Here is a 15820-nt window from a genome sequence, read left to right on the forward strand (position 1 = left end):
TCTGCCCATACAAACATCATTAACTACAACGAACTCAAATGCTCTACCCAATACCCTTCTGGTGAATAGTGAAACCCTAAGATGCCCTGGTTAATTTGGTATATAGAGTGATTCTGTAAATAACTTTATTCTGGTTTCTTGTTATGTTTTTACGATATGCATTTTTTGATTCTATGCGTTTTACTTATTTTCTTTTATTATATGCTTAATGTATTAGCTCATTGTTTCATGTTCTATGTAAGGCCTAGGGCACCCATGTAAAGCCTATAGAGTTTTTCTGTGAAATGTAAACCGAAGTGATTTGTAGCTTATACAGGAACTCCGGTATATAAAAATAATAAATAAATAAATAAATAAATATGAGTGGATTATAAAATACTATCGAAAAATTACACACAGCCATATATGTGTGTACATGCCACTGTTTGTAGTTGTTTTAAAGTTATCCTCCCTGAGACTATCTAGTCTTGAGGCAGAGATGGTTTTTGTATTTATATTTTATTTACAGAAATCTATAACTCACTTTGTCATCAGCATACCAGTTCAAGGCATGTTTGAAAATTATTGTATTCTGCTTTATTAAGCATTGATGCAAGTACTCTGGTTGTTCTGTATAGTGTAATACGACTGAGAATTTTTTTCTATTTATTATTTGTATTGTTCTTTAATGTTTTCTTGTATTTAATTTCTGATTCACATTCATCTTGTTTGTATGTGTAAAATGCAAAATAAAAAGTTTAAAAATAAAGGTTCACAAGAAGGCAGGCCATGAGGCATATCTTCTAAATGTCAGAATGTTTTCTCCTCCCCAAGGGTCTCCGGGTTTGTGGATCAGAAGTGGGAATCACTGTCCCACCAGGAAGGGTGTTTTATTTTGAACCCTTTCATGAGTCAGTCTTCCCACAGAAAGCCCCACTTTTCCCTGGGCCATAAAAATAATAATAATAATAATTGTACCTCCTTGAGGTATAGTTTTTTTGTTTTTTTTTTTAATTGGGTCCATAAAGCCTTTTTCACTTGCATGTCAAGGAAATTAGTGCTTTTCTGAATTAGTTCACCAGTTTACCCAGTCCTACTCAATCGTCATTGAGGTCTTCCTAGTTTTTCAGTCTGATTTCTCCGCCCCCCCCCCCCCCCCAGTTCACCCAGATCTCTCACCCAATCGGTACTACATAATAATCATATTTAATATCACTTACGTCTAGTAATTAGTAAGTGTAATAGTACATGAGTAGGTTAATAAATGTACGTTTATAAGTGTCTTTTAAAATAGCAACCTATGTGTAAGTGTTCGCCCCATTCCAGAACATCTGTAGAACACCACTTTTGTATGTGCATATATGTACAACTTTTATAAAATATGGAATATGTGCGTACATGCTACTCACATGCTTATATGCACATTTTTACGTGTGTAAAATTTTGAAAATTCACTTTATAGCTTTTAAAATCAGAGTTAGGGATTTGAACTTGGTTCTAAAAAGTACTGGTAACCAATGTAGTACCTGAATCACTAAAGGTTTTTCCCATAGACACAACACTGGAGAAAATCCTTAATGAATTTGTCCCGTTTGTGCAGGACCGGTGTGCATGGGTGAGGTGTCCATAGTACACAGTACTGCACAGGCACCACCAACTTTAAAACAAGGAAGAGGCCCATGAGGCCACTGGCGGTTCCCATCTTGTGAGTGGCTGAGAAGAGGAGCAGGACCAGGAGGTTGCCAGCAGATCCCATCTCACCGGTGGCTGAGAAAAGAAAGAGGCCCTGGAGGCCGATAAGAAGAAGAAGCACGTTCTCCCACTTCTCTGTGTGCTGGCCTTCAAACCACATGCAGCCAGTATGTGCTCTCTCATGCATCGCAAGATCAGCATAGAGGAAGTGCTAGTCCCACAAATTTTGAATAGTGCGGGGCAGGCACACTTGTAGCAGCGGGTGAACGGATTCCTTCTTCTTCTCAGCTGCCAGTGGGATGGTTTGCCGGCAGCCTTCTGGACTCGATGGGAAGACGGCCTGTGTTTTCTCACAGGACAAGCAGGATGGTAGTCCTCACAAATGGGTGACATCGAGGATGGAGCCCTGTACGGAAAACTTTTCTGTCAAAGTTTCAACAAGCTTTGACTGACACTGGCACACTGGGTGCACTGAGCATGCCCAGCCTGCAATTATCCCTGTGAGCCACAGGTGTCTCCCTCAGTCTTCTTTTTTCCGCTCTGCAGTCAGCATAGCGGTTGGAGCTCTGTGAGGATTTTTTAACTAATTACCTCATGGAAACACTTAACTTTTCACTTCAAAAAACACTTTTCCCTGCACAGATCTCCCTCCGCGTACGTTTTTACGACGCTCGGTGAGTACTAATTCTTATTTTTCGGTCGGTTCCTGTCACTATCTTAAGGCTGTTAACTGACTGAAGCCTTCCCTTCCCCCATTTTTCAGTTAGCTTTAAACAGCTTGCAAGTATCTCTGTGACACTCTGCTTGCTTATGCTAGTGGGGTAGGGATTTTTTCCTTAACTTTAGGACCTCTGTAGCTTCAAGTCCTTCGTTCCCTGGTACCCTCACGCAGTCGATACCCTATCGCTACACCCGGGACCCTCCTAAACCGCCCTGGGCTTTTATATGTCATCAGCGCCCCTCCCCCCACGGTGCCCTGATGCCTTTATCCATGTTTTTTGCTTTTCAGTGCTACCAGGCTTTTTCCTCCTACGCACTGTTTTTTTTCCTTGGGCTTCCTTGGTGCCGTCCCTACCCGGATGCATGCCATTGACGCACACGCTGTTAGTCACTGCCATGCATACTCGGGTCGCCGCCACCGCTGCCCGAGACACTTTTTAACGATCCCAGGGTCACTTCATCGATGCCACCCCCCCTTTTGGGGATGCCATCGATGCCCCATCCTCCCCACCGATGTCCAGCCCTTTTCCATCGGTGGGCATCGGTGCCACATCGATTCGTCGGTGGGCATCGATGCCGGATGGTCCCCATCGGTGGACATCGGTGCCGGATGGTCCCCATCGATGGACATCGGTGCCGGATGGCTTGTCCGTCGATGGCATTGGTGCCGGATTGCCGTCCGTCGATGGCATCGGTGCCAGGTCCTTTTGCATCGATGGACACCGATGCCCAGGTGTTTCATCCATGGGCATCTATGTTAGAATGCATCCATCGAGGGCAGTCGATGCCAGGCTGCTCCCATCGGTGAAATTCGATGCCCAGGTGGGTCCCATCGGTGGGTATCCATGCCGGCTCGATTCTGTGGATGGGCGTTGATGCCAATGCTAGCCTTATGGCTGGCATCGATGCCCATGCCGATTCCAGGACTGGCGTTGATGCCGGGATGGAATTCATCGACTGGGAGATCTATGCCATCGATTCCATACGTGTCCATATCGATGCCACCGACACACGTGTCTGGGGCACCGATGCCATGTACACTTGGAAATCTGAGTCTGTCCAAATCGATACCGTCAACGTCTGTGGCCCTATAGTTGATGCCCGTGGCCATGCCACAAACGGCATAAATGCCCGCCTCCATGCATCGATGCCCTCGACACCTGCGTTTTCCTTCGGTGTCCTTGACGCCCTATTGATTCGACTTCGACTCAGTCGATGCCGGTATCTTTTTCAATAACGGCAATGTTTTTCGATTATTCGATTCCACATCGTTTCAAAGATACCTATGCCACTGCTGTCAGTGCCCGTCAACTGTCATCATTCTCCTGGCCAGTCATCGACGATTTTTCATACCCATTTTGATGATATCCTCGAAGCCCCTTAGGTTGCCTTCAATATCGTCAATACCGACATAGCACCGCCACATAATACCCTCGCCTCCTCACATTGCTCCACGCTTTGGGTTCTTTTTTAAGCCCCGTATTAGCTTAAGACACTCCATTGTGTCAGGAGCAGAGCAGGCGTGCTGACAGTTCGTCATCGATCGCCTTCCAGGACGACGAGGGCTTCCATCTCGGCGCTGGGGAAAGACCGGGCCGAGCACCGTGGCACCCATCATCGCCGACATCGTGATCGTCCGCCGCTGACGCCATCCAGCACATCGGTGCCATCCTTCTCCAGGCTGGACAACGCTCGGGCAGAGCGACATCACCACTGCCATCAGCACTGTTCCTACAGTTTTGGCAGTCCTTGGTGATCCAGAACTTCCGGATCCAGGTCCGACAGCTTCTGCATTGGCGTCACGACACATCGAGCCGCTGTGACGAGGGAAGGGAACATGAGTTCCGTTAGGGCTCCTCTGTTCCTGGCGTGCCCCACCGTCAAGTGGTGTGGGACTATGGCCATCTGTTACACTTAGCAGTCTAAACGCCACTCACGCCTGGCCTGTCTCCTCTGTACCTGTGCCACCATACCGGGTTTCAGAGCGAGATGGACGTTTACGTCCCCGGCCTTACCTCGAGGACTCCGGAGACCGTCGGAGTCAACAATCTTCACCGGCTCGTCTTGCGGCGATCCACGTCGGATGGTAAGTACCCCGCTTCGGCGGCATTCCCATAGAGTTGTGTTCTCCCATTCGGACCGTGGTTCGAAAAGTTCTGGGTCATGTGCCTTTTAGAACTGTATTAGTGTCACATATCGCTATGTTAGCTATGTTAGCCACAATATCAGGAGAACCCCTCTATCTTCTTGGGATTGCAGCAGGGCTTCTTCTCTTGTCAGTAACAAGTCCCTGTGCCGACCAATGCTCTGACTCTTGGTTCCCTCCCAACCAAGGTCCAGCTGCATTGGCTGATCTGCTAAACATGAGATTCAGCAACCGTTGCCCCATGTACAAGTCCACCTTGAGGCCTGGCCACAGGTCTCAGTGTCTCCTTGTACAGCATACAGAAATGCGGGTACCACTTACCGCTCACACACCTGCAGGAGCCTACATGATATCCTCCATTGGGACACTTCCTGGTCTCCCATCTGGTCAGATATCAGAGCGGCCACCCCACCTTGTACCAAAGTCCCGGTACACTCCCCCAGGCGCTACGAAGTGCAGAGGGGAGAAGGGAGGGGGTTTGGGGAGTTTTAATTGCACTATTCTTTCTTTTAACAGAAAATAGTTACTCTCCGCACATCCTGGACCTAAGAAAATCCAACTTTCTTTAGATGTCACAGGTACAATGGTATCTTTGGTTACCATCACTCCATACTGCAGTAAGTACATTATTTTAATGTTTCTATGTGCTTTATGGTGAGTCAACATTACAACCCCAAGCTCTGCCGCCGGCACCAGCTTCGGTAAGTGAACTGTCTCTTGCATCACTGTTGGTGAATGCTGTTTTCTCTGCGGAGTGTAACATCATTCACTTTCCTTGCATAGACTACTGCTAACCACTTTCAGTACATGCAAGGAGCTCTCACTTTTTTCAGGACTCACTATACATTTACTAACTGGGATTACTGTCACTGCCATAAATCCCTTCTGTAACACTTCTGGACACCACAGTCTTAAGACCCTCTTGTCCAGCATGCGCACAGACATTCTGATACATTGTTATATGTCCCTGCGCATATTTTCCATAACCTCAGCCTTTCAACTTTTCATGGTTGGGCTATGGGGTTTCTTCCCACTATGCATTTTTCTCACAATTCAAAACTGCTATGGGTTATATTCAGTGACATTCTATACTCAATGGACCTAAGTGGTTTCATTGCTTTCGTCCCTGATTCTTATCCCAGTTCGAACTAGGACCTAGTCTCCTTCGACTCATGCTCGCAATTCCTTAGGGTTATAAAGTTTCTCCTGAAAGCTGTCAACCCATTATGCATCTATTGCACTCCAGCATAGTTTCTCATAAACTTCCTGGACGTTGCACCCATGAGTTATGCCCTTATGCCTTCCAATACTGCTTTTGCAACAATTCTTTGTGCATACAGACAGACAGCATAGGGACAATGTGCTTTCCAACTCATAAGCACGCATTACCTCTTAGCTGCTCTGCTAGACAGCTGCGCAGCTCTACCCTTGGCCCTTGTTCACTTCATGCGTCCTTGGGCCACATATCTAAGAGATTTAATGAACGCTCTATCAGACCTTCTCCACGTAGGTTCTATCCTCTCGAATGGTCTCAATTACATGTGTACAGGGCAAATCTTTTAACGCTGAGTTTAACTAAACTTTCCTCGGCGTCTGCATCATTCCATACGATGCACAGGTTCTGCTCCCTGCACATGTTTCCTATGCGTTCCCTTAGATGCCTTTTCTTCCATCAAAGGCCTCTTCAATATATCTCTTCTGCTGCCTCTCGTAGCCAGCATTCTTCTAATGTTGAACTGGGATGGGGTTCAGTATTCTTTTCCCCACTCCCTGACTGAGATCAGTATGCTTTCCCATACTTCTCAATCCATCATATCAGTAACCTTTTATTCTCTCACCAGTCAGTCCCAAATCATAGACTTACTGATGTTCTTAGGTTCTGGTAGCGTCACAAAACCTTCTAAACATAAATCTTGCTGTTTAATATGGCAGGCTTTACCTCCTGACGCTAAAAAAAAAAAAAAAAAAAGAGGTATTACCCCTTTTACTTTTCCACCATTTTTTCTTACTCCCTCGGATTCTGTTCTCCAGACATCCTCCACATAGATACACCTTTCTCTTAGGAGGTGTATCGTTTTGGGAGTTGGATTCCCGTTTTCGGTAATCCTCTCTGAGTCGGCTTACCATGGATTATCCACTGATCAAGCCGCCTCTATTTCTCTAATCACGGAATGAACATATATATTCTCCTTATAAGTCTCATACATTCTACATTTGAGCCTTTCCATTCCTCTCTTCCACAGTTTGGCAAGGGAACTTCTTTCCCTCTTAATGTCATTCCTGCCAGCAGGGTCCGTGAGTTATGCACTCTTTCCATACTCACCTGACTCCGTTCCTCTGCCATTGAGTAGTTCTACGCATTCAACTTTCTATCCTTTTCAGGTAGATGCTGTATCTCCTTTCCTCAGGAAATACTCTATTAATTTTTCCTAACCTCTCTCTCTCGCCCTAGGGAGAGACTGGGTTTTCCACATTCCTGGACAGTAATGCTGCGCTTACATTCTATCTACATTGCACTGCATTCCATTGTGAATTCCACTTGACTCTTTCCTTCATGCAAGGGTCAAGCTGCTACTTCCAGTGGCCACACAGACCTAATCCTTCTGATTAAGTGGTCTATATTTCCTTTCCTACCAACAAGCAGACATTTCACTACAACACTGTGGGTATCCACATACTGTTGTGTCCGTCTTAGCCTTAACAGCTTCCCTTTGGTTACTGCTGCTTGTACTTTTTTATCAGGCTGCAGCCTGGAGTCCTCTCCATACCTTTGCAGCCTATTATTGCTTACATTGACTAGCCGGCATGCTCCATGTTTGGCCAGTCCGACTACTCTTACCTTTTTCAATTCACTACCCAACATCCTTCCACGAACCCATTATGGTGTTGCTGATGCCCTCCGTTCCCATTTCCACCTCAGTCGTTACGCCTTTGCGCATCTGCGGTGTATCTGGTGCATTCCCGGGCATCCTCAGCTCGGTACTCACCCATTTGTGAGGACTACCATCCTGCTTGTCCTGTGAGAAAGCAAATGTTGCTTACCTGATGTAACAGGTGTTCTCACAGGACAGCAGGATGTTAGTCCTCACGAAACCCGCCCGCCACCCCGCGGAGTTGGGTCTGTATACTTTTATTTTCGTTTCGCTTGCGCTTTTTAGCTATAAGACGAGACTGAGGGAGACACCTGTGGCTCACAGGGATAATTGCAGGCTGGGCATGCTCAGTGCACCCAGTGTGCCAGTGTCAGTCAAAGCTTGTTGAAACTTTGACAGAAAAGTTTTCCGTACAGGGCTCCATCCTCGATGTCACCCATTTGTGAGGACTAACATCCTGCTGTCCTGTGAGAACACCTGTTACATCAGGTAAGCAACATTTGCTTTCTCTATATGTGTATATGAGTGAATGGGAACCTGCCTGGGTATGAATGTGTGTGTGTGTGTGTGTGTGTGTGTGTGTGTGAATGAATAGTAGCATACCTGGGTATATGAGTGAGAGAAAATGGTAAACTGCCTGTGTGTGTGTGTGTATGTGTGTGCACGCGTGTGCGCGTATGTGTGTGTGCAGTGTGAATGGAATTCTACTTGGTGTTGTATGTATGTGAATGGGAGCCTGTCTGTGTGTGTGTGTGTGTGTGTGTGTGTGTGTTAGGTATGTGAATTGTTTTTTGATGATTTAAAATATCGTCCGATATATTTTAAATCGTCAAAAATCGTTAGAGGCGATATTTAATAGGAATTCCCCCGATTTATCGTCAAAAATCGTAAATCGGGGGAAGGGGAGGGGGGAGGGGAAGGGGGAGGGCGGGAAAAACCGGCACACTAAAACATCCCTAAAACCCACCCCGACCCTTTAAAATAAATCCCCCACCCTCCCGAACCCCCCCCCCCAAAATGTCTTAAATTACCTGGGGTCCAGTGGCGCCAGCGCTACCTTTGCCCTGTCATATGACAGGGCAAAGGTAGCGCCGGCGCCATTTTCTATCAACGCGCCCGCCCGAGAGTGGAAGATCACAACGGGACCCCCCCACTGGACCCCAGGTAATTTAAGGCATTTTGGGGGGGGTTCGGGAGGGTGGGGGATTTATTTTAAAGGGTCGGGTGGGTTTTAGGGATGTTTTAGTGTGCCAGTTTTCCCGCCCTCCCACAATTTACGATTTACACGATATTTAAAAACACAAAACCGCGACGATTTGATTCCCTCCCCCCCCAGCCGAAATCGATCGTTAAGACGATCGATCACACGATACACATCTCTAGTGTGTGTGTGAGAGAGAGAGAGATAGAGAGTGAATGGTGACCTGCTTGGGGGGGGGGGGGGATGTGAACAAGAGCCTGCCTGAGAGTGTGTGTGTGTCTGTGTGTGTGTGTGTGAGAGAGAGAGAGAGAGAGAGAACATATGGGAGTGAGATCCTGTGTGTGGTATGAGGGAGTATATGGATTTGTGGGAGTGGGAGCTCATATGAGAATGAGAACCTGTGTGTGTGTATGAATATATGGGAGTGGGAGCCTGCCTATGAGAGAGAGCATGTGAAAGTCTGTGTGTTTGTGTGGCAATATGAAGCTTTGTGAGAGAGAATGTTTGTGTATAGGGGGGAATGGGAGCCTGCATGGGAGAGGCAGCAAGGGAGAGAGAATCTGAGTATGTGTAAGAAAGTGGCAGCCTGCATGTGAGAGTGAGAGCCTGTGTGTGTACATAAGAATGGGAGTGTGAGCCTGCATGTGAGAGCCTGTGTATCTGTGTGTGAGAGAGCCTGTAAGAGTGACAGCCTGTGTGAGTCTAAGGGGGAATGGGAGTCTGTGTGTGACACAGCATGTGAGAGTAAGAACCTGTGTGTATGTGTGTGTGTGAGTGGGAGCCTGTGTGTAAATGTGAGAATGTAAGAATGAGAGCTTGCATGTGTTGTGGGAATGGGGGCTTGTGTGTGAGAGACAGCATGTGAGAATGGAAGCCTGTGTATATGTGAGAGACAGTATCAAGTGTGGGATCCTTGTTAGAGAAAGCTTGTGTGTGAGAGCATGCACGTGAGAGAGACCCTGTGTGTGTTTATGGAGAATGGAAAGAACACAGGAGGAGAGAGAAGAAAGAATAAAAGAGACCCTGAAAAAGGAATAAGTAAAAGACAGACAAGGGGAAAAAAGACTGGGATCAACCAATTGAAAAAATAAGATCAGACAGTAAAGGTAAAAAATGGAGAAATTACTTACCTGATAATTTTGTTTTCCTTAGTGTAGACAGATGGACTCAGGACCAATGGGTTATGTGCTCCCCTGCTAGCAGATGGAGACTGAGTCAGGTTTGAAAGCTGACATCACCCTATATATACCCCTGCAGTAACCTCAGCCATTCAGTATTCTCTTCACAAGCTATTGTGGACATACTATTGAAAAGCTTGAATACAATTTAAGAACTTAAGAATTTGATTAAAATTGCTGACCGTAAATGTACTCAACCAAACATAAGCACTGAATCTCAGCAATATTATAGATGCCCAGATCTAGGGATATGGTGATGGCTTACCTGTAACCTCTTTGGGATTGAGATTCCTTGGAACTATTCATGGGCAGACATGGGAGGGATGCTGAGTCCATCTGTCTACACTAAGGAAAACAAAATTATCAGGTAAGTAATTTCTCCATTTCCTAGCATGTAGCCAAATGGACTCAGAACCATTATGATGTACAAAAGCTACTCCCGAATGGGACAGAAGGCTGCCCGTGGTCTGGTTAGTATCGCCCTCACAAAGGCTGCATCTTCTCGAGCTTGGACGTCCATATGATAGAACCTGGAGAAAGTGTGCAGGAAAGACCACATCGCTGCTCGGCAGATGTCGATGGGAGACACCTGCTTAGCTTCTGCCCAGGATACTGCCTGAGCCCTAGTGGAATGAGCTTTAACCTGAAGGGGTAAAGGCTTCTCTGCCTCTATATAAGCTCCCATGATCACTTCCTTGATCCAGAGAGCTATGGTAGCTACTTCACCTTTTTTCCTTCCGCTGTGAAGAACAAACAAGTGGTCCATCTTGCATACCAGTTCTGTACATTATAGATACCGTACTAGCAGCCTACTGATGTTTAAGTGGCATAGGAGGCAGTAGTCTTTGAGTCCTTGCATCTCTCTAGGGATGGTAAGGGAATGGATTAGTTCAGATGAAACTCCAACACTACCTTTGGCAAGAAGGAAGGGACAGTGTGAAGCTGAAACATTCCTGGAGTCAACTGGAGTAATGGCTCCCAAAATGACAGTGCCTGTAGTTCAGAGATGTGATGAACCAAGCATATCACCACCATAAATGCACTCATCAGTGTTAGCAGGCAGAGAGACAGAGCGCACAGCAGCCGAAAGGAAGGCCCTGCTAAGACATCCAATATTAGATTGAGGTTCCATAGAGGGACCGGCCACTTTAAAGGTGGTTGGAGGTGTTTAACTCCTTTTAGGAAATGAGCCAAGTCCAGATGTGTCGACAGGTGGGATCCGTTCACCTCTCCCCTGAAACAGGAGAGAGCCGCCATTTGGACCTTCAAGGAGTTGAGGAACAAAGGACGTCCTGTAAGAATTCCAGAATCATGGGGATCTTGGTTGTCGGAGGGGGAACCTCGTGCTTCTCGCACCAGTCCTCAAAGATTATCCAGATCCGTACATATGCCAGAGACATTGATAACGTCCGCGAACGAAACAAGGAGGCAATTATAGCCACCAAATATCCACGCTTTGTCAGACGAGCCCTCTCAAGTACCAGACCATAAGACAAAACCGAGTTGGGTCAATGTGTAAGATCAGACCTTGTTGGAGAAGGTCCCTGTGTGGTGGGAGGCATAAGGGGCTCTCCACCAAAAGCCTCTGCATGTCTGCATACCATGGGCCAAATCAGGGCCACCAAAAGGACTAATCCTCTGTGGCGTTTAATCTTGCGAATGACCTTGCCCAGCAGAGGCCATGGAGGGAAGGCATATATTAAGTCCTTCTCTGGCCAGGTCTGGACAAGGGTTAGATCCCTTGGGAATGCTGATCTCTTCTGCAACTGAAGAACTGGGGGACCTTCATAGTAGGTCAATGATTGGGAGGCCCCAATGATCTACTAGGAGCTCGAAGGCTCTGCTCAACAATGCCCATTCCCATGGATACAGACTCTCCCTGCTAAGAATGTTTGCTTTGATGTTGTCTTTTCCCACGATGAGGGAGGCTGAGATCCCTTATAGATTTAACTCTGCCCATTCCATAAGGGGGTCTATCTCCAGAGATACTTGGTGGCTTTTGGGTCCTCCCTGGCAATTGATGTAGGCTACCATTGTTGCTTTGTCTGACATCACGTGGATTGCTTATCCCTGGAGCCTGTGGCTGAATTGCAGACATGCTAATCTGACAGCTCAGGCTTCTAGGTGGCTTATGTTCCCGCATGCCTCTTCCTAGGTCCATCACCCCTGGGTTGCCAATTCCTGACAGTGGGCTCCCCACCCACGGAGGCTCACATTCGTCATGAAGATTAGCCAGTTTGCTGGGGACAGGTTTATACCCTTGCTTAGATGCACTTCCTGTAGCCACCATGGGAGCTGAGAACCTACTTCTATCAGTAGGTGGAGGTGAATCAAGTAGTCTTGAGACAGTGGGTTCCAATGTGACAGCAGGGAGTGTTGGAGTGGCTGCATGTGTGCCCTCCCCCATGGCACTATCTCCAGGGTTGACACCATCAGGCCAAGGACCTGGAGATAGCTCCACACCCTGGGGTGTATCAAGTTTGACAACCGGCACACTTGGCACATCAGTTTCCTTATCTTTGAGGGAGATAGGAAGACCTTGTCCTGCTTGGTGTTGAACTGGACTCCCTGGTACTCTAAGGACAGGGCGGGCTTGAGACTGTTCTTGTCCATGTTCAAGACCCAACCAAGTTCCTGAAGCAGGGACCTGACCCTGCTGTTCACCTGGAGGCTCTCTTCCAACAACTTTGCCCAGATCAGCCAGTCATCTAAATAAGGGTGCACAGGATCCATTCTTTCCTCAGTGCCGCCACTACAATCACCATAATTTTGAAGAATGTTCTGGGGGCAGTTGCCAGGCCGAAGAGCAACACCCGGAACTGATAATGGTGGCCCAGAACTGCAAAGCATAGGAAACGCTGGTGGTCTTGATGGATTGGAACATGAAGGCAGGCCTTCGAGATGTCCAGGGATGTTAAGAACTCTCCTGGTTGTATGGTCATTATGACAGAGCGAAGAGTTTCCATACAGAAGTGAATTACCCACAGATGACGATTGATGCTCTTGAGATCCAAGATGGGGCAAAATGAACCCTCCTTCTTGGGTACGATGAAATAGATGGAATAATGCCCCATGTTTTCCTAGGGTGTAGGTACTGGGGATATAGCCCTCAAACTGAGGAGCCTTATCAACAAGGATTCCACTGCCAGATTTTTGTGCTGGAAGTAGCAAGGTGATATCAATGACTTGTCCCGAAGGTTGCTGTGAAATTCTAGAGCGTATCCTTCTCGTATGATGTCCAATACCCATTTATCCTACGTGATCTCGACCCATCTCTGATAAAAGACGGATAGTTGGCTCCATATCTCCTCATACCGTGGATGGGTCGGCCAAACTTCTTTGGGAAGTTCGTGTTGAACCTGAGCCTGAACCAGTTCCTTGTTTTGATTGTCGGCTCCGAAAAGACTGAGACCTTCCTGAGGGCCGAGATGTCTGAAATGACATCTCGGCCCTCAGGCTGTAAGGCTGTAAGCACTAAGAGCCCCTGGCCCGACCCCTCATTGGTGAAGGGCTTTGTTACCACTTTTTCTTATCTTCTGGTAGCCGAGGCAGTGGAGATTCACCCCAATTACTGGCTAGCTTTTCCAATTCGTTTCTGAATAGACGGGATTCCTTAAAGGTCATCTTTGTGAGGTTTGCCTTAGAGGTAACGTCCACTGACCAGTTTTGCAGTCATAGCTGTCTTCTGGCTGCCACTACTGAGGCTGCTCCTCTGCTAGAAGGAGGCTGCTCCACTAGAAAGGCCACAGTAGGCTCCATCGCCTCTCTGGGATGCGCCCCTGAGCTATCTACCTCTCTCTCGAGAAGCAGACACAAACAAGTCACCAGGGCACAACAGGAAGTGATCTGCAGTGTCATTGCTGTTGCATCAAAGGCTTGCTTAAGGATGGACTCCAACTGCCTATAGTGTGCATCCTTTAAGACTGCTCCTCCGTCTACTGGTATAGTTGTTTGAGTCAACATGGTACAGAACAGGTGTCAACTTTAGGGAAAGGCAGGTGTCCTTTGGCCACGAGGTCCAGAGTGTACAAGTCCTCCAAGGCCCAACCTCCTTTAAAACTGGCTACCGGGGCATCCCACTCCAGGTCAATCAACTCCTGGATGGCTTCCAGCATTGGGAAATAGCAAGAGGCTTTCCATAGAGACACCAGGATGGGATTCCTTTAGGGTCCATCCCAGAGTCCTCAGGGACTGGGAGACCAGGGCAGGTAATTCATCTCTGTGGAAAAAACGTAACATGATCCAGTATGGCTCCAGGCCTGGAGGGATTTCCCCATTCTTCAATGTCTCTGTGCCCCCCATCGTCATCCGTGGTGTCTGGGTCCCTATCAGGGAAACCCTTGGTGAGGTGAGGCATGTCTCAAGGTATGTTGATAGGGCTGGGAGAATGAGGCCTTCTCAGCTGGGGCTCAGACCAGGCAGGGGTAGCAGCTGACTGCACCTAAACAATGGCTTGAAGGACCGGAAAGAATTCCACCCAAGAAAAAGTCGTCAGGTCCATACCTAGCCCAGGAGGAACTGGGTTAGGGGCCGCTGAACTGCCCTCTTATGGGGAGGACACAGCCCCGGGATTGCTCAGATCCGGGGTGCTACCAGATAAGGTTGTGGCTGATCCGTCCTCTGACTGGGAGGGGCTGGGCTTAAACAAGTTCTGAGAGTCCAGCCCTCCTTGGGCTCCTTCACAGTGCTGACACAGGAAAGATTGTAGGTCAGACTATGCAGCCCTAATATGGTAGGCAGCACAAAGAGAGTATCGCTTGTGCTTCTTTGTTGCTGGAGCCGTAGTTAACAGTAGCTTGTGCGTTCAGCCGGATAGCGCCTGAACTCGAGCGCACACAAATCCGCCCCGACGCACGCAAATATAAGCATCCTGTTGTGCGCGAATGTATGCGTGTACTTATGTTTGTGAAGCAGAACAAATTTATGCACGTTTTTTTTAAGTATTAGATGTTCATGACTATGTTGACTTTTTTTATTAGCATGGTTTTAATATTATGAATGATGTTTTATATCTCTTGATTTAATTGCTTTATGTTTTGCAGGGAATAGTAATACAGTCAGGCTTCTGGTTTCCAGTTCAGTTTTTGTTGGCATATTTCTGTTTTGAATTTGAGGGTTCTTCTGTATTTTAAAGATCCAGTATAACATGAATTCTTACTGTGAAAATTATTGTACTTATCACTGGATTTTATGGTATTATGGTTCTCTCTTTATTATTTCTATTTTAAAAAGAAGTTTGCTCTTTATTAATTTCATTAGCATGCAGAAAATGGTTCTGAATGTTCTTGAAGAAAATATTTTTTTTCATTTCATCCGGGAAGGCTCTTTCATCAAGCCTTCCCGGATTAACTCCCTTGACACTCCAGTTATTATTACTACTCCCGGTCCGCCTCATTTCCCTTGACACTCCAGCTTTTATTTCTACCCCCGGTACTCTTCATATCCCTTGCATATCTCCATACCTGTCCCCACTACCTAGTTTTCGGTCTTTCATCTTTACTCTGTACTCCCCCACCCCCTGTATATTTTTGTACTCCCACATTTAATCTTACCATATACATTCTGTACATTCTAACTTTGGACACATGCACCCCTTGTATTTTTTGCACCCCTGCACCTTATTTAACCATTTATCTATTTTAACCTGTGTTACTTAGATACTTAGATGTTACTGTTCCTCTTGTTCTCTTTCCCTCCTCTATTTTGTTGGGGTCCCCGTTCTGACCCCCTGTTACTCTTAGTTCTCCACCTCCCCCCCCCCCCCCCCGTTTTTTGTAATTTCCACCTTTTGTTATCATGTAAACCGATATGATGTGTATTTTAATGTCGGTATAGAAAAACTGTTAAATAAATAAATAAATAAATAAATAAATAAATAAATATTTTCCTGTAACAGTTTTTAGTAGATTATGCAATTATTTTAAAAGATGGATTTAACTTATTTTCCCCCTAAGGATTGGGTGGCTGTGAACATAAAATTGATAGGCTTTTTGCATCAAAGAAAATAGTATTCACAAGGTAATGTACGAGG

This window comes from Rhinatrema bivittatum, chromosome 2, assembly GCF_901001135.1.
Source record: "Rhinatrema bivittatum chromosome 2, aRhiBiv1.1, whole genome shotgun sequence".
Lineage (NCBI taxonomy): Eukaryota > Metazoa > Chordata > Amphibia > Gymnophiona > Rhinatrematidae > Rhinatrema > Rhinatrema bivittatum.